The sequence below is a fragment of the Antechinus flavipes genome, chromosome 5 (assembly GCF_016432865.1).
Source record: "Antechinus flavipes isolate AdamAnt ecotype Samford, QLD, Australia chromosome 5, AdamAnt_v2, whole genome shotgun sequence".
Taxonomy (NCBI): domain Eukaryota; kingdom Metazoa; phylum Chordata; class Mammalia; order Dasyuromorphia; family Dasyuridae; genus Antechinus; species Antechinus flavipes.
This window is the reverse complement of record NC_067402.1, coordinates 105,916,680-105,937,199: the sequence shown is the minus strand read 5'-3', so window position 1 is coordinate 105,937,199 and position 20,520 is coordinate 105,916,680. Positions and strand designations below refer to the sequence as shown.

At 36.0% G+C, this 20,520-nt stretch overlaps 1 protein-coding gene across 3 annotated transcripts in view; it reads right to left on the bottom strand.

Annotated features, from left to right (window-relative positions):
• Positions 1-20,277, bottom strand: part of PTN (pleiotrophin) — a 124,962-nt gene extending 104,685 nt beyond the window's left edge. For all 3 annotated transcript variants that reach the window (XM_051963701.1, XM_051963702.1, XM_051963703.1), the window contains exon 1: positions 20,138-20,277. The gene's annotated coding sequence lies outside the window, so the exon portion shown is untranslated. The remainder of the gene's footprint in view (positions 1-20,137) is intronic.
• Between the last annotated feature and the right edge of the window lie 243 nt (positions 20,278-20,520).

Here is a 20,520-nt window from a genome sequence, read left to right as displayed (position 1 = left end):
CTCTATTACTCCATTGTACTACACTGAGGCTTTTCTAATACTGAATACAGTCCTCTCTCAATGTCTCTAGTCTCAGAATGCTTTCTGAATTTGAATTTTGACTTCAATGTTATATAAAACATGTATGAAAATTGAAAGCAAGGTAGAATAAACAAATTAGGAAAAGGTCATAGCAAATTACAAAGATAGCTTGAGCCTGACTGTAGAAGGAAAAGGAGAAGGAAGTAAAGGAAGAGAGAGAGAGAGAGAAAGAAGAAAAGAGAGAAAGATGAAAAGGAGAGAGAGAAACACAGGGAAAGACAGACAGAAAGAGAGAGACAGAGAGAGAATAAGAAGAGAGGGAGGAAAGGAGGAAAAAGAGAAGAAAAAGGAGAGAGAAGAAGAAAAGGAGGAGGAAGAAGAAGAGGAAAAGGTGGGGGGGGGGAGGGAGAAAAAGATCTTAACTCTAGTTACCAATTAGGTAGCCAAGTGCTTAGACAACTTCCCTGGGTCTCAGCTTTCTCATTTGTAAAATGACAAGACCAAATTCAAGGACTTCTGAGACGTCTTATGACCTTATTTATATCTATGATCCTAATAAGAAGAAGATCCAGGAAGGATAAAATGGTAAGAGGCAACTCTGGATGGAATAATTTTTGTGGTAAAGTGACAAATTAGTTCCAGGTGCCTATCAATTAAAAGGTAAGCCTCTTTCCTCTATTGCTGTCTGTTTCTCTCTCTCTTGCTGTTCTTGACTCTGTGTCTGTCTTCCTCCCTCTCTGTCTCCCTCTGTGTGTCTCTATCTCTGTCTCTCTGTCTCTGCTTCTCAGTCTCTGTCTCTCTGTGTGTGTCTCTGTCTCTGTCTCTGTCTCTCTTTCACACACACACACACACACACACACACACACACACACACACACACACACACTACCCCCAAAGTAAGGGACAGTATTTTGGGGAAGCAACAGACCAGAGGAGGAGGGCTCCCCCAGAAAAATTGAGCTTAGGCCCCCAGATTTCTAAACTTTTACCAATGAGTCTGACCTTTCTCAGGTCAGATTTCTTTTTTGGGGGAAAAGAGCATTTCAGTAGAACAGCTGAATAAAATTTGTCTTCAAACACTTTCTTTGCAAAGAGAAAGGCAGGGGGCAAGGGAGCAACACACAGTGCTGGCTTGGCTTCACAGGAATATTATGCCAAGAGGCATCTGGAGCCAAGGGAGATTTAAAAAACAAACAAAACAAATCCACTTGGGAGAAATCTCTTAATGAACACTGCCTAAGTCAGCCTGCTCCTTTGGGAGAGAATGGTCTGAAAGGCTAGTGTCATTTGCTAAGGATCAGACTTATTAGGAAAGTGTCCCTTAAGTCTGGGACTGTTCTGTCTTTAGGGTGGGTCTCCCTTTTGGTGACCCGGGGCTTTTCCAACACTACATAATAGAATGAGTTCTAGGATTCAACATGGAGTCAAGAAAACCCCAGTTTGAGTCTCGACTTCTGTGTTTAGTAACTTTGTGGACAAGTCATTTTATTTTAGCTTCCTTGTATCAACCTTATCACAGGGCTACTAGCATCATATGAGAAGGAGAAGGGCTTTCTAATTACATAAATGTGACCTATTATTATTATTATTTAATCATCATTAAGAATTTAACTTATTCCCTTACATGCTCATCATCTTTCTTCTTTTTCCAAGGTCACAAAGTAATAATTATCAGAGATGGGATTTGAATTGACAAAGATCTTTCCAGAATCTTTCAATCCAAGACCCTTCCCAGTGTCCCGTATGGAAGATATAGATAGATGGATAGACAGACAGACAGATAGATAGGGATATAAATAGGAATGTAAAGCTATATAAACACACATACACAGTGTCACAGACAATTGTGTGAGGCACTGGGTAAAATATGTTTGAATATGACAGATTCCTTATCCTAGAATCATGACTCTAAAGTTGGAAAGAGATTTGGAGGCCATCTGGTCTAGTCCAAAATCTCATTTTTCAGATACAGAAAATAAAGTTTAAAAAGATGAACTGATTTGCCAGAGATCACATTGGTAGTAAGTGGCAGGATAACTATTTTATTCCAAATTCTCTCTTTATGAAGCTCAAGATGTTAGCCTATTATTAATGAATCATCTCTGGACTATTTAGAACCATAGAATATCAGCTCTCTGAGAAGACTTAGAGATTGTTGGGCCCAATCTTCTTATTTTACAAGTGAGGAAACTGAGACCCTGAAACAGGAAGAAATTTGACCATTATTACACAGTTCAGAAATGGTGGAACCAACTTTTCCAGATGTTTCTTTAATGTATGATATTACTAATCATGGAAAGATTGACTGGCAGACTTTATTCCTAAAAAATCATTTCCAGCTAAGACTGATTTTTTTCCTTGTTGATTATTCATTTTGGTGAAAATCCTAATGCTGAGTTAGATAATAATAGAAATGTATTTCAGTCTTCCTCTATAATCATGAATGTGGGTGTCAAGCCTACAGGCTAGCTTTTTGTGCTGTATGTATCATCGACAATGAGAGAGCAAAGAAATAACTGGCTAAGAGAACCGAGTATTCTATGAGAATATGGAGCAGAAGGGCAGTTCAACCAGTCCAGAATAATTGGGGCCTCCAGACTAACTCTAAGAGGTAAATAGTTCTGAAAGAGACCAAGGAATTCACAGCTTGACCAGGGGATCTTTTCTCACCAAGTCCCCAATCTAAGAGTATATTGAGGAAATGGAAGGAAGATCAGCTCCAAGTTTGCATAGGATCATGAATTACCCTGGAAGGACTATAAAGATGATCTAATTCAACCCAGTCTTTACTTCATAGATGAAGAAACTGAGGCATGAGGATGTAAGTCATTTGGCCAAGATCATTCAGCACTTTGATAGAACTCTAATATTGCACCCACACTTTTAGCATTCTTTCCATGGCTCTACCCAGTCTTCCACATTTGATACTACCCACACATTGAATCTCTAACACAGTGGTCCTCAAAGTGTAGTCCAAAGAATTGTTGGGGTCTCTGAAATCCTTTCAGAGGGTTTACAAATTCAAAATCATTTTTATTTCTAATATAGTAAATAGCTGTAAATATAACCCATGTGAACAAAAACTCTTTGAACAGATCCTCGATAGTTTTTTTTTTTTTAACAACATGAAGATACTGAGAACAAAGTTTGAGAACCACTGCTCTAATAAGTCATTTTAAATTCCTTCCTTTCCCTTACAATCAGAACTCTTGAGAAAGCCCCATAGATCCCCCAAAGCTTCTAAACACTTCAAAAGAAAGTTTGTAATCCAGTTTGTTGTGTAGCTTGCCAGTTGAGGTCTAGACATTGAAAAACACTATTTAATTTCTCTACTGTCAAAAGAAAATATGTCTGATTTGACAAAAATCCAGACACTTTTTTGGGGTCTGAAACAAGAAACCAATGAATGTTTGAAGACAGCTCTGAGTTATGAGGAATAAATGAACTCTTCTAAAAACTTTGATTTCTGCTTTGGTTGTCAATGAAAAACATGAGAAAAAGCTTTAGAGGGAAAATTAATTTATCTGGGTTCCAGTTTCAGATCATTTGCTAATTCTTTTGTGAATCTGGTCAAAGTGCTTCAATTTTCCAACCCTTGGTTTCTTCATCTGGAAAATGGGACTGATGGTACCACACAGCTGTTATGTGAGAATCACATGAGATAAGGAAATACTTAGATTAATAGCACCAAAATACACACATGCACACATTCAGAATTCAAAAAGAATCTGGGAACTATCATAAACATACTATTTAAAGATGATAATAGGGCTCTCTTTCAGAGAAAAGACTGGAGCATATAATTCAAGTGCAACATTTTTTAACAAAAAGGCATGAACATATAGCAACTCAGAAAACCTTATAATGGTTAGAACATAGAATCCTAGAGTTGGAAGAGAGTATATTACATCTCATCTAGCCTTCTTTGGGCAAGACCCTCCTCTTTCTCTTTTCCAATCTCCCTCACAAGAAGTCTCTATTTGAGTACCTAAAGGGACATGCAAATTATCATACCTTCATTCCATTAGCGGACAATTCTAATTTTAGGAAGGTTTATTTTTCATCTAAATTGTATGCCATAGTAATTGGGGGAAAAAATAAAATACTACTTTAAAATAAATAAATAAATTGTATGCAGCTGTTAGTGCCTTCACCCCATTGTTCTTATTTGTGCCCTCTTGAAAGGACACGTCAAATAGCTCTAATCCTCTTTCCACATGCCAGCCTTTCAAATTTAATAATAGTTGACATTTATAGAGCCCTTTAGATAACAACAGAGATTTAGAGCCAGAGGAGACTTCAGAGGCAATCTAATCCATTTTCAGAGATGGATTTCACAGATGAAGAAACCGGTGCTCAAAGAAATCAAAAGACTTACTTCCCAGTGGTGATATAGGTTGTAAGTGTCAGAGGAGGGATTTGAACTCAGATGTAGACTGGCTCTCAAATCTAGAACTCTATCAAATGCAGTTTGATGCTTTTCTAAGACACATCGTACCTTAAGGCCCTCAAAACCATTCTATGAGCTAGACAATTGGTGGATGTAGTATCACCTCTATTTTACTGATGAGAAATTAAGGTTTAAATAATTTAAGTGACTTGCTCAACCTAAAAAATAGAGAGTAGCAGAGTTGAGTTTTTCTGACTCAAATTCCAGGGCTTCCAGACAAATCCAGTGATTTGTCACATTCCCCCTAACTTTTCCTTTCTCCAACCTGAACATCTACAATCCCTTCAATTGGTCCCTTAAATAAGGGAATCTCTTGTCCCCTCACTTATTAAAATGTATTTTTAATCTTTTTTTTTCTTTTTCTGAGGCAATTGGGGTTAAATGACTTGTCATGGATCACACAGCTAGGAAGAATTAAATGTCTGAGGCTGAATTTGAACTCAGGTGCTCCTGACTATAGGACCCATGCTCTATCCACTGCACTATCTAGCTACCCCAAAATGTATTAATTTTAATGAAATTCTTGGTAATTATCATCAAGAAATGGGAAAATGCATTTACAGTGGTCACTGAGGTTCCAGATGATCTGGGTAATGTGCCAGAAGCTTAGACTGCTTCTAATTATACCAAACAAGTTGTTCACTCTACCCATATCCCCCAGTGCCATGTATCTACTTGATCTTTCTGTAATAAAATAGCTGTGTATACTTGGAATTCCCATTGTTCAGCAAAAATCACCAAGGCAACAATGCTTTGGTTTCCAGAACAATATTTATAAACTTATAGTATTCTAAAGCTAGAAAAGACCTATGAGATTATCAATAAATAATGTGTGATTAAAACAATGCTAATAACCAAAATTTATACTGTGCTTTGAAGTTTACAAAGTTGTTTGAATGCATTCAAGCCTCATGAAAACTGTATGGTATTATTATTGCCATTAGAGATTTTAAATGACTTGCTATTGTCATACAATGTTTGTTGTTATTCAGTCATTTTTTCAGTCATGTCCAACTCTTTGTGACTACATTTGGTTAAAGATATAGGAGTGATTTGCTATTTCCTTCTCCAATTCATTTTATAGACGAGGAAACTGAGACAAACACAATTAAGTAACTTGACTAGGATTGTATAGCTAATGTTTGAAGCTGGATTTCCTGACTTCAGGACAGGCTCAGCACTCCATTCACTGTGTCACATAGCTGACCTTGTCATACAATTAATAATTACCAGAAAAATGACAGAATCCAAGTTTTCCTGACTTCAAGTCCAGTATTCTAGCTAAACTCTCTGTAATTACTCTAGTTTCTATTTATAAATGAAATAACTGACATCCACAGAAATTTGATAACTTGCCAAACACCATTCAGTTATTCAATTGTAAAAGCTGAACCCATAGAATCTCTAGACCAGAAGGAACTCTGACATCATTCAGGTCAACTCCTATGTGAATAGGAATTCCCTCTATGATATCCCTTACAGGTGATTCCCCCAGTCTATGCTTAAGTACCTCCAGTTATAGGGAACCTGCAACTGCTAGAAGCAAACCATTCCACTTTTACTCAGCAGCAATTCTTAAAAAAACAAACTTTTGCAGTTTCATGTTTAATCATCTATTTTTGTAGTATATTATAGAGATGATTGTTTTATTCCATAAATTAAAAATTAAATAAAAAAAAAAACTTTCCTTGTAGCAAACTAAAATCTGCCTCTTCCCCTTACTTCTAGTCATGCCCTCTGGGTCAGAAACTCACATTTCCCATTTCTCATTTCAGTACCCTTGCTAATATGCTATGTTGCCCTTTCACATTCATATCAAAGTAGATGAATGAAGAATTCACCAATTGTGTAAAAAGGAAACAGAAAAGGAAGAGTTGGTACTATTCTTGCCTAATGTTCACAGGATAGAGAATAAAGAGAAGAAAAAGAGCTTTAAAAAGTCTCTGTTAGAGACATTAAAAGTATATAGTAAAGCAAAACAAATTTCTCCCTTTGTCTTGTCAAAAATAAAAAAATAAAACATACATCTGAATCTCTCCTTTGAGTTTCTGTCTTTACTCTTTCTGGAGGGAGGTTGCATGTTTCATTGGGGGTCCTCCAGAATTGTGGTAAACCATTCTATTGATCATAGTTCCTAAATCAATCAAAGTTGTTTGTCTTTACAAAATTGTTTCTACTATATAAACTGCTCTCCTGGTTCTGCTCAATTCACTTTGCATCAGTTCATACAAGTCCTATGGGAACTTCTTATATAAGAGCAACATTAAGACACTTCAAATTATCTTTGAGACAAAACAGAAAACGTATCACCAATATACTCATTCACACATAGGCTTTTTAAATACCATCCTGCAATCCAGCCATTCTGGAGAGCAATTTGGAACTATGCTCAAAAAGTTGTCAAACTGTGCATACTCTTTGACCCAGCAGTGTTACTACTGGAGAGACTTACATGAAACAATGCTGAGTGAAATGAGTAGAAGCAGGAGATCATTATACATGGCAGCAACAAGACTATATGATGATCAATTCTGATGGACGTGGCTCTTTCCAACAATGAGATGATTCAGATCCGTTCCAATAATTTTGTGATGAAGAGAGCCATCTACACTCAGAGAGAGGACTGTGGGACTGAGTGTGGACCACATACAGCTTTTTAGATCTTTCTGTTGTTGTTTACTTGCATTTTTGTTTTATTTCTCAGCTTTTTTTTTCCCTTCTTGATCCGATTTTTCTCATGCAGCAATTGTATAAATATGTACACATATATTGGATTTAACATATATTTAAACATATTTAACATGTATTGGATAGTCTGCCATCTAGGAGAGGAGGTAGGGGGAAGGAGGGGAAAATTTGGAACACAAGGTTTTGCAAGGATCAATGTTGAAAAATTACCCATGCATATGCTTTGTAAATAAAAAGCTTTAATAAAAATAAATAAATGAATGAATGCCACCCTGCATATAAATCAAAAGCCAGCTACCAGATACCTATAGCCTCTCAAATCAACATTAATCATAATTATCAAAGCAGTAAAAACAATAGCTAGCATGTACCATAATACTTAAAGTTTTCCAAAGTACTTTATATCTTTTATCTGACTTGTTCTTCATAACAGATGAGGAAACTGAGATGCAAAGAGATTAGGTCATTTGTCCACAATTAGACAGCAGTATCTAGTGTAGGATCTGAATTCATGTCTTCCTGAATTTTAATTATCACTTCTATCCCTTGTTCCACATATTTACCAATTTTTACATTATTCTCTCATGTACACATATCCCCATAGCTAAAATTATAAATACTATAGTCATTTATTTACAATGACCCACAAATACACACACACACACACACATACACACACACACACGTGGACTGAAAGGATTCATCATTTTTCTAGCGTCAGTCCATTCAATTTTCAGAAAATTGCAGTTATTAGGAGAATTTTAACTATACTGAATTACATTACCTCTCTGGAGCTTTGAATCATTTTTTTTTCCTCTTGAGGGAGCAAGCAGGGCAAGCTTATTCCTTTGTCTATATGATAGCCTTTTAAACACATTGGAACAAGAAGGGATCTCAGAGGTTTTCTTACCCAATGCTATAATTATACAGATTAGGAAGATGATATCAGAATGTGACTTTGCTCAATGTCATTCAGGAAGTGTGCTTCCAAGGTAGAACTAGAACCCAAATCCTCTGATATTTAAGCCAGTGTGCCATATTTCCTCTCTTTAAAGGCAACAATACTGACCCTCCACACCTCTAAGATTTTTCTTCTCCAGTCTAAGTAACTCAAGCTTCTTTAGCTGATTTTCATGTGACATGTTTTGTTTTGTTTTGTTTTAGTCTTCTCACCATGACCTTTACTTTTCTCTAGATGCTTCAGATTTTTGGTGTCCTCTTGTATTCGGTCTCCAGGTTTTTTACACTGATTTTACCTCACAGTCTTTTCACTCAGCCTCTATAAGACAAAGCTGGAAACTAATGCCTTGGGCATTCTCACCTCAGTAAATTGAAGAAGTGAGGAGTCACAAATAGGAATAGAGCTCCATAGGAATGGGACTGTAAGAGATTATGGTAATGGCATTAGACTCCATAGAAGCTGCCTGATAGAGCTCCAAAGAAGGCTCCAGATCTCCCTAACCTCAGATGCAGAGTAATCATCAGTGCTCCTCATTAATCAAAATCCACTGATTAAGTACATACTTTGTATGCAAAATAGACCAAGTGGGAAAAATACAGTTTACAATCTAAGAGATTTGATGATCACATAAAATTTGGAATGAGGATCATGACCATAATTAAGTAAAAATGATTAGGAAAGGCTTTCTGGAGAACAGTAGAAGACATTTTATATAAATATACATCAAGTATCATAAGCAAGAGGAAACCTGGGCGAAATGCTAGCACAATTTCCTGACTTAATTAGAGTAAACAAGCTGGGGAGTGGTGGGAGGATGTTGAGGAAAGGTGAAGGCTATAGAAGTTCATAAAGTTAAAGTAAGATATCTGGATTTGATTTCTGCAACAGTTAGGATTTTCCACATATATTTTTATTATTATTTATATATTATATAATAATGTAGCAATATATATAATATACGTATTATATATTATTTTATTATTTCCAGTGGAGAAAAGGATTGTAGTCAGGGCAGACATTTAAGTCTCTCATCAGTCTCCTGGCTAGGCCCTTTTATGTACTGTCCTATTTAATTACCCTAACTAAAAAAGTCTTACCGGGACTCTTCTTCCTTAACTCTGAAAAGATCCTTCTCATGAACACTGTGATAAGAGCTTTACAAATATTGTCTTAGTATTATGAACCAAAGGATTCACTGTAAAACTTTTAAGAGAAGAAACCAAAATTTTTAATATAAAACATGGAAGCAACAGTCAATGTCCATTTTGGGGGAATGGCTAGATAAATTGTTTAATGTTATGGAAAGAAATGAACTCGAAGAAGTCAAAGAAAAATGAGAAGACATATCAATTAATAAAAGATTTTGAAGTAATCAGAATCAGAAAAATATGCATTGTGGCCACAAGAATGTAAATGAAAAATAAATGCTAAAACGAGGCCAAATTCTGAGTAATTGTAGAGACCAGTCTTGGCCATAGAGAAGAGATGATGATGATGATGATGATGATGATGATGATGATGATGATAAAATAGCTACCAGTTCTATAGTATTTAGGGTTGTGATTTACATATATTATCTCATTTGACAAAATGAGAAACAGCTGAGGAAATTTATCCCATTCTCTTAACCAAAAAAATGGGGAACTACATTTTACATATACTCTCCAGGCAATTGGGTTGCTCAGTGCAGAGTTGGCTTTAAAGTTAAGAAAACCTAATCTTACCTCCAAGACTTACTGTGTGACCCTAAGCAAATCAATTAACTTCTATCAACCTCACCTTCCTCATCTGTAAAATTAGAATAATAAATGGAACCTACTTCCCAGGGCTGTTGTGAGGCTTAAATGAAGTAACATATGCAAAAGTGCAAACCTTAAAAGACTTTATAAATATTATTATTATCACATACGATATGTCCACTATATTTTTCTTAACTGTTCTTTGTTACAAGAAAGAGTTCATCCTGTATGTATGTATGTGAGGGGAAGATAACACATCCAGAAATGATTATGCAAAAAGAAATCAGCAGAATATTATTTTTTAAAATGTGAAATCATTTTAGAAAGTAAAATGCTATGCCTACCTAAAGTCTCTTATTATAATTTTACCTTGAAAAGAATGCATAGTCTTGAAGCTATGTGTTATAAGAACTGAGAAAGTTATGTGAATTCAAAAATGGTTTAATCTGTAGGAATGATGTGATTCCAATCTGAACTGAAGTGGTAGGTATAATTGAAAGTAAGAGAGAGTTGGCAACTTTTGGCAGGAATAGCAGTACACCACAATGTACCACTCATAGGAGCAGCTAGATGGTGCCATAGTGTGTGCCTAGAGTCAGGAAGACTCATCTTTCTGAGTTCAAATCTGGTCTCAGACTCTTAGTAGCTGTTTAACCTTGGGCAAATTATTTAAATCCATTTGCCTCAGTTTCCTCATCTGTAAAAAAAATGAGCTGGAAAAGGAAATGGCAAAATACTTCAGTATCTCTAACAAGAAATAATGAAGAATCCACTATAACTGAACAAGTACACAAGTAACCAAAGTGGAAATGAACACTAAAGTTACAGGACTAGAGGACAAATGCAATGGTAGAATGGAGAAGCTGGAAAAGATCAAGGGAATCTTAGGAATGGCCTTGGTGAGGAAAGAAGATGAACTCAATTTTTGAAATATTTTGCTTTTAATGTCTCAGAACAAGCCTCACTGATCTTGCTGTAAAGTCAGGTCTGATTAATGAGCAAGGAGAATTCTGGCATGATTCCTATTATAGCATTTGGAGGGGAATAGAGATGAGAGTATGTAGACCACAGCATCAATAATGATTACTTTGTTCAGTGGACAGAGAGATGAGAGTTATAGTTAGAGAGTTAGAGTTAAAGAGGAAAATGTAGACTGAGGAAAACACTTAAATAATCAGGGCTATCTTAAAGTAAAATTGGCTGATTATAAGTAGTCAGTTTCCTGTTGATGGAGGTCTTCAAGGATGGCTCATCACTTATTAGAGATGTCATAGAGGAAGTGTTCATTGAGGAATGGATTGGAGCAAATGCACTCTGATAATCCCTACAACTCTGAGATAGTAAGGACTGGGGAATTGAGGGGGGAAGTATATGTGGTTATACTTTGAGAAACATTGAATTGAGAACCCTGAGTGCCCAGACACTGTATGAACTTCATCCCAAATCCACAATTAAAGATAGAGGATTTTTTTCTTTATCTTTAGAGTTTAATTTTAAAATAAGAATAAATTCATGACCAGAGTGATTTAACAAGTAAACTGTGCCCAGAAGCCCAGTAGTTAAGGATGATGCTATCAAGTGAATATAATACATCTTACAGAGCCAAGATAAAATTTCAAATGTTACTTTTCATATTTGCAATCCTGTACCACTGTGGTAAATGTCAAAGGAAATGAAGGCAAACTGTATGTGACTTCAGTAAACAGTCCAAAAACTATACAAAAATCCAGATTAGTCTATTTGAAATTAACATAAAATGGGAAGGACTAGGATTTCAAATAATCATGCAGTGCACTCCTTTCCCCTTCAGGGAGGACTGCATTTAAAACCATGACATATATATATATATATATACACATATATATACATATATATAAATATATGTACATATATTTATACACATATATATACATATATAAATATATATGTGTATATATACATATATATTTATATAAATATATATATTTATATAAATATATATGTATATATACACATATATATTTATATATTTTTATTACTATCTTTTAATTTACAAAATACATGCATGGGTAATTTTTTTTCAACATTGACCCTTGCAAAAACTTCTGTTCCAGATTTTCCCCTTCTTCCCCCCACCACCTCCCCTAGATCGCAGGTAGTCCAGTACATGTTAAATATGTTAATTCCAATATATGTATACATATATATATACAGTTATCTTGCTACACAAGAAAAATTGGCTCTAGAAAGAAAAAAAAAAAAACACCTGAGACGAAAAACAAAAATGCAAGCAAACAATAACAGAAAGAGTGAAAATGCTATGTTGTGGTCAACACTCAGTTCCCATAGTCCTCCCTCTGAGTGTAGATGGCTCTCTTCATTACTGAACAATTGGAACTGAAAACCATGATTTATTCATTCAAAAAACAATCTACTGAATACCTAATGTATACTTTTCTAAGCACTGAGAAAGTTCAAAGATGAGTTAGATATGGTTCTTACACTCACAGGTTTGGAATATAATTGAGGAGATATAATCATTGTACAGATGATGAATGCAAGGTAACATAGGGGTAAGTTCCATAAGAATGGTTCAAATTATGTATAACAGAAGGTCTGGCTTATGAAATCAGGGAAAGCTGCATAGAGCAGATAAGGTTTGAACTGGGTCCTCAAAAATTGGCAGCATTTTTACAGGTGGACATTTTAGAAGAAAGTATTCCAGGAGGAGTGTACACATTAAATGAAATCACAGAGGTGGCAAATCATTTGATAATTTGAGTAATGGCAAATTGTTCAATTTGATTGGATCCTAGAATACTCAGGAAAGGGAAATGAGAGAATAGCCTGAAAGCAGAGGTTATGGAGGAGAATGTCATACCATGGAAGATCTTAAACACCAGGTTAAGGTATTTGTATTTTTTATGTAAAATAATAAAATATTAAAGTTTTTAAAAGTGGGAATGGACTCGGAAGAGGGTAATACAGAATAGTGCTTTAGGAATAGTAATCTGATGATGCTTGACAGGATGAGTCAAATGGAGAGAGATTAGAGGTGGGAAAACCGATTAATAAGTTATTGTAACAGTCCAGACAAAAGATAATAAGGATCTAAATCAATATGACAGCTACAGAAGTATATTGAAAGAGGTGGACCTAACAGACACTTTGGAATGGTAACTGAGAAAGAGATTTAGTGCATCTGTTGGCTCATGAGTATGATGGCATGTCAGAGCAAAGCATGATTGGCCAACACAATAAAAGAACAAAGTAGTATACAAAGGCATATTACATCAGACAAGGAGTTATTTTGCCTCCATAGTATTATGCCTCCAGATATTCATACAGACCCCTTTGGTTTCATGCTTCTCCTTTGGCTCTTGGCTTTCTCCTTCCATCTCATCCCTTAGGATTGTGGATTCCTAACAGTTAAACCTTTGAGTTTACCATCTCATATGGATACTATTTTAGACCTGATCCCTCTTTCCCTAGAAAATAGAGGAGTTCCATCAACTTGGGACCAGTATATTCACAAGCACAAGTTGACCTCCTATGGGGAATCTAGCTTAAAAGTTGTCTGGGCAATTAAGATAATACCAAGGTTTCAAGTCTGGGTACATAATGATGTCATTATCATAACCAGAGGAATAACTAATTGGGAGCTGGAGCGGGAAAGGAAAGGAGGCAAAGAAGGAATGTTAATAAGATGAAAAGTTCAATATTGAACAAGTTATTTTAAAAAAATAAAAATACTGGGATGTCAGCAGGCTATGCAGGTGCAGGCTTCCAACAAGAGGTTAGGAATGTGAAATTGTACCCTGTATAACTTTTCCTGTTTGTTATTATTCAATAGCAAACACTGCGGTGAGATTCTGAGTGATCTCTCTCTCCTTCAAATCCTGAAAGAACCATGTCATATAGGTCAATACAGAAATCAAGAATGGAGTATAAAAAGTTGTTGAGAAATTCAAGAAAAGCAAATTGACAAAAGGCCATTGGTTTGTGCAATTAGGAAGACATTAGTGATCTTTGAGAGTGCAGTTTTAGTAGAACAGCCTTAAATTATGATCTTTTCACGAAATGTCTTTTGGGCAATTCTCATTTATATTTGGGGAAAATGTTGATCACTTGAATTATAAGTTCTTTGAGGGTAGGAGACTCTGTCTCATAGTGCATCATACAGTTTGGCACACATAGTAAGCTTTTAACAAATTCTGCTTTCTCAATTGACAACAGGAAAAACATGGTTTGGTTGGGCTAGAAATAAGGAGAAGAGTGATATAAAGGAGAATAAATGTGGAAATTGAATGTTATACATTCTGCTGAAGTAAGCTGAAGAAGTAGGGATGGGGGCCAACATTTTTTTTCATGGTGCTATGAATAAATGCTGAGCTTACCTAGGTTTGGGATCTAGGGCTAAAGTGGATGGTATACTTTGGAGTACAGTAATGCCCAAATCAAAATGGGAAACAATCATCAACAAGCACTAATTAAGCCCCCACTATGTGCTAGACACTCTGCTGAACACTGAGGATACAAATGCAAAAGTGAAAGTGTTTGTTTGCCCTTCAAGAGTTAGCAGTCTCATAGGTGGAAGTATGTGTACAGAAATTTAGGATATAGACAAAATAAATTCACATTGGATGTGAAGAAGCTTCAAATAACTCAAGGAATCAATGAGGTCCCATGGAGAAAGCAGCACTTAAGCTGAAGCTAGAAGTGAGGAAGATGAGCATTCAAACAATGAGTGACAGTTACAAAGGTAGGAAATTGGATAGCATGTATTAGGGAATAGCAAAAATACCAGTATGCTCAGAATATAGAAATGAAGAGGAGTAATGTCTAATTTAGATGGAAAATCTAAGATCATTTGAGAAAGACTACATGAACTCCCAAAGCACTATCCAGGAGGTCCAACAATAAGAAAATATCTCAGTGCTAAGACTTATTCATTTCTAGACATTCCAGAAACAGCAGACTTTCCCAGATAATTAGGGCATTCCAAAAGTCTTAGTGCAATTTTAAACTATTAAGTGCAGTTTTAAGCTATCAAAGCTTTAAACTGCATCAGGACTTCTGGGATACCCTATAAAAACAGAGGGATAAATAATAAAAGATTGTGTAACCTTTTGGATGGAGAAGATTAGAGTAAGGGGGAATGTAGGGAGTAAGGAAATAGAAAATTAAAATTGTGAGAGGGCAAGCAGGCAAAAACAAATGGGAATTGGTCAGAAAACAACAAGACAGCAGCAACCCAGTCTGTTATTTAATAACTACTTGTTGCTTTATTAATTAATTAATACCAATGTGATGCATTCTAATAATATTTCTTTATACAATGTTGGTTTTACTCAGACATATTCCTAGAAGATGGATAAATATTGTATTTATTATGACTCATTTCCTCAGAGGTTAGTGTAACTCAACAATGGAATGCTTTCTGGATCGGAATCCAGTGGTTTTAGGAATCCTGTTTTTAGGAAATTTGTGATTAAGATCTCTCTTTAGTTAAATACTAAGCAGGCTTAACTATTAAGAAATAGTTTTTATAGTGAAGTCTAGTGGGGGCAACTGTATTCTCATTATTTCTCAAACTATGTCAAAATGAAATGTGAAGCTAATCATAATCTACAATTACATTCCTGTTTCTTCTGAAATTGAGCTAAATTTGTTTTCTATATTTTTTGCCTGTTCTTATGAGGTTGAGAATCAATGATGGATCAGTTGTTTTTCCATAATACACATAGGGTCAAAGAATTTAGATTTAAAAGTTGGGAGGAAACATAGAATTCATTTAGTCTAATTCCTTCATTTGATTATGATGAAATAGAAACCAAGAGGGTTTAAGTGACTTAATATATGGTCACATAAGATAGTTTATGACTGAGCTAGGACTCCAATCCAAATTGTGGATTTCAAATACATGCTACTTGCTACTCACACCATGATACCACACATGATAAAATATACAATATCTAATACAGATTACAGATACATTTACAATAATACAGATAATATTTAATAACCATATAAGTCCCAAGTTTAAGTTCCTAGTAGCTTTATGTTTGGAATAATTAAACACCAAAAGCAACAAGATTTTTATCATCAGATTTTACTACCTCAAAAGAAAGAAATGATCTATGGAAAATTTGCTGTATGCAAAAAATAGTATTAAATGGATGGAAAATGAGCCTGTAGGTAGAGCTTGAGTCTGCCAGAAACATCAAGAATGCTGAATGGCTTCCAAAAGGTGAGGTCACAGCCCAAATTCTTTGCAAATTAATCAGCTCCAGATGGAAAAAGATTGTACTGCCAGAGTAAAGAGTTAGATTGGCCCAATTCAGAGCCTTCTTATTACTCAGGGGATATGTTCAGTGACCTGGTACCCACCTGGAGACTAAAGACCTTCTGTTGACTGATTCATTGGGAAAGCCATCAAAGGAAAGTGATTTTTTTTTTTTTTTACTATTGCAGTTGATCCCCATTTGGCTTCATGGTCAAGTACATAAGAAGAAAAGCCAGCTAGGAAAACATGAGGCCACTGGAGCCAATGCTCAAATGAAGACTGGTTCTAGGGGTATTCGGGTACTCAGAAGAATTCACTTTGTCTGGAAATGGAATCAGTTTAAGTTTCAATAACCAATGAAGAGGTTAACTATTAAGTAACCCTGAGATAAAGTTGATATTCAGAACAAAGAAAATGGGATAACTCTAGTTTTTTAGGGTAGGTTTCAATTTAGGAGAGAAAGGTAGGAAGGGACTTAGAAATGAGGAATCTAAGATCTGACCTTTCAGTTTCTATTTCTTTAAAAATTAATTTAATTATCTTTCCCTTCATTGTCTCCTCTGAAAACCACTGGAAATATGGAATAGGTTCCATATTTTATTAAGGATGTAGTCACAATTTAAGAGAGTGTATGTTTTATGCATGTTGAATTATTAAGGAAAAAATATTGCCTCTGAATAAAATGGACAACTGAGGTTGGTTTCATTGATGAAGATTATGATAACAGGAAGATAGATTTAGAGTGACAGGGAATTTTAGAGATCATTGAGTACAAACATCTTAAAATTGAGCCAGAAAATGTAAATGACTTGCCTAAAATCACCTTGATTTTAAGTGAAAGGAGTAGGATTAGATCTAGGAACTTATGGGTCCAAACTTAGGATTCTTTCTCTGGCACGGCACTGCCTCTATTTTTCAAAAGCATCTTAGATATTATTTTCTATAGAATTCTTCAAACATCCAGTAATTTTCCCAAGTTTGAACCATTTCTTAGGAGCCAGCAGAGTCCACCTGAAGAGTCAACTATTCCAAATCAATATAAGTTGTTTTTTTTTTTTTTTAATTAGAAAATTGAAGTACAGTATTACCAAAAAAATTCCAAATAATAGCAAACTTCTGCCTTCTCAGGCTCCAAAAAGCTTCAATGGAAAGGTGAAGTTTTCTTTCGTTTCTTAATTTTAAGGTTCATATTAAAGGGAGTTCCTGTTTGGGTTAATCATTCACTTCAAGGAGACCATTTTTTTTAATTCATTTGGCTCAGCAGAAAATAATTGGAGTAAATCAATGAAATTATGATTTGAGCTGAAGGATAAAGAGAGAAACTCTCAAAAGCTATAAGGTCTCAGGAGAAACCCCACAATGGTGTTTGAGGGTACAGAAAGGATGCCTGTGAATACATAGATGAGAATGCTGTGCTGTGGATCCAGAGAGATAAAGTCTCTCAGGAAAGAATTAATTCTACTTCTAACACATTCTGGTTGTGTGATCCTGAGTCAGTCTCGTTTTTTCTAACAGAGTCCTGGACAATTCTCAAAGCTGGTAAGTTGGAAAACAATTAGTAATATGCATAAGCAGAGAGATTTTGCTGAGAATTCCCTAATCAAATGAAAAAAATCTAAAAAGTACATACACATACATGGACACACAGAGAGAGGTGGATAGAAAGGATCTATAGCTTCATTAACTTAGGGAACTCTTAATAGATAAATCCTAAGGATATGTTCAAAGTACATAGAAGTTAAATGGTTTCTACATAATTAATAGAAAGAACTTCATATATATATATGTATATATATATACACACATATATTATATATATACATATATACTCACATTCATGCATATGCATGTGTACATATACAGGTATGTGTATCTATCTATATATGAATATACACACATATGGCATGGTTCAAATTCTACCTCTGATATATATATGTGTGTATTGTGCATACATATATGTACATGTGTATATACAAATATCACCATGTATACAATGTATATACATATATGTATGTGTGCGCATGTGTGTATGCAGAATAAATCCATTATGTCATGATGACTTGTGTTTTTAATCTATGTATATGCACCTGAATGCATATGTGTATGTATCAATACATATGATAATATATATACATACATAGAGATTATTAGAGATTTCAAACAAAACACATTTGAAGAATCATCCATTAATTCTAAAATAAAACAACAATCCCAAGCCCCTAACAAATGCAAAATTAGTTGTATTTCTTTGTTATAAAAGGACTTGAAATCCTAAGGAAGCAAATTCAAGCAGTTAGAGGGACCATGTCTACCCCATTCTCCTTTGGGTCCATTAGGCATGTATATATGTTGTCATTACTTTGGTAGCAAACATGTCCTGTAAAAAGAGCACTAGAGTTTTTTGTTTTATTTTATTTTTTATGAAAAGATGTTGAGGGGGTGCTTCTTTTCCTATACTTTGAGAATTCCCTCCCTTTTTTGTCTCTTTGCCCATCATCCTTTTATATTTCTATGTATTGATCAACCTTAAGACCAGCAGATGTTATTAAGTGGTTAAATAGAATTCTGCTGTTACATCAAATCCACATTTTGCTGACATCATGGAATTGCTCCATTATCCTATTAGTTAAAAAAAAAAAAAAAAAAAAAAACTCCTTGATATCTCTTGAATCTCCACATCCCCTCAGCTTTCCTATGGTAAGAAGAAACCAGTGAGGGGTGGAAACAACAACAAAAGGGTGGAAAACTTTCAATAGAAGTTTAAAATCCATTATTTTCTAATCTTATTTCCCTCCACAACTTTCCTGGACATAAACTCATACCCTCAGGTATGTTCAAACTTTCAAAGCAGTCACTAAATCAGAAGGCACAACAATACAGGATATAGTATTAAATTCATGGGGTCAAGGGACAAATGAGAGAAGGAAAAAGTAAGGTGTTTATTTTTTCCTTTATTTCTTTTAGAAATAATTATTGAGACATTCAATTATTTAGAAATAATCATTGGAACAATTCAACACACATGCACAGGCATGCACACACACATACCCCCACACACCCCATAAGGACTTGATGAGTTTGTCTGTGTCCATTCTTTGAGGATTTAAGAAACAAAAGTTCAAGCTTCTTTGAAGAACTTATTGAAAATTACAATTAAATAGGAGATAGAGGGAATGTTTTGTATATATATAAAACCTTGGAACTTCTAGATTTTGACTTCCAAACTTCATCATCATACCACTACTAACATACAGTTTCTTCAGGAATTTTCATGCTAAGGCTTTCTACAAATAACCTGGGAAGTGGAAGAGGAAAATACTGTTATCCCCGTTTTACAGATGAGGAAAATGAGGCTGAGGGAAGTTCAACACTTGCCCACGATCTCAGCGTTGTGTCAGCACCCAAAGTGGAACCCCTAGATTTTCTAACTCCAAATACAGTGCTCACTGCATGAAGAAAATGTTTTGTTTCTCCTGACTGTCTCTGCTGAGTGCCCCAACTCTGGCCAAAGAGCAGCAGCTGCTCTGTGAACAGTAGCCAACATCATCGCGCTAAGAACCCCCAACTCCTTCCCACTGGTCGGGGAGGATCATCAGGTTAAACTTCTAGGGAGCTCTGTAGCACTAGAAAGACGCAAGGGTATGGACTGCAAAAGAAAGTCCTTTTAGAAGTCTCGGCTGCCTTACCTTCATTCTCACCCCTTACCCTCACCCACCTGCTAAGCACTAGCCTTTTGCGAGGTCACTTGAGCCGTAATCCTGATTGTGCCCTTTAAAACTATACTGATATCCGTGAAGCCGAGAGAACAAGTGGACCTCAAGTACTACCACCCGTGACTGCCTCAGTTTCCTTTCATCTTCTGCAAGACCCCGCTCATCTCCCCCGCCCCAAGCGGAGGTACACCACCAAACACCCGAACTGCTGTCAGAAAATCAAAAGGCGAGGGGGGAGAAATGCATGATTCCTAATTCAACCCGAGGAAATCCAACCTTCCTCCATTTGTGCCCACTTACTTGGAGTTGTAAATCTCCGCTCTTCTGCTCTGGCTGTTGGTCAATGAAGAGAGATGAGGCTGACTGCTAGGATTCTAGAGACTGGTGCTCCGACAGGGAAGCACCGCTGTGCCTCAGCTGCTGCTGCTGCTGCCGCTGCCTCTGCCGCTGCCGCTGCTGCCGCCGCTGCCGCTGCTGCTGCTGCTGCTCCTGCCGCTGTTGCCGCCGCTGCCGCCGCTGCTGCTGCTGCTGCTGCCGCGGCCGCTGCTACTGTTACCGCCGCTGCCGCTGCTGCTGCTGTTGCCGCCGCTGCTGCTGAGGAAGCTGTTTTTCCAGCTGCTCCCTCTCTTTTCTGGACAGGATCACTCACTTGTCTCTCTTTCCCTCTTTCCAGCTGTGGTTTT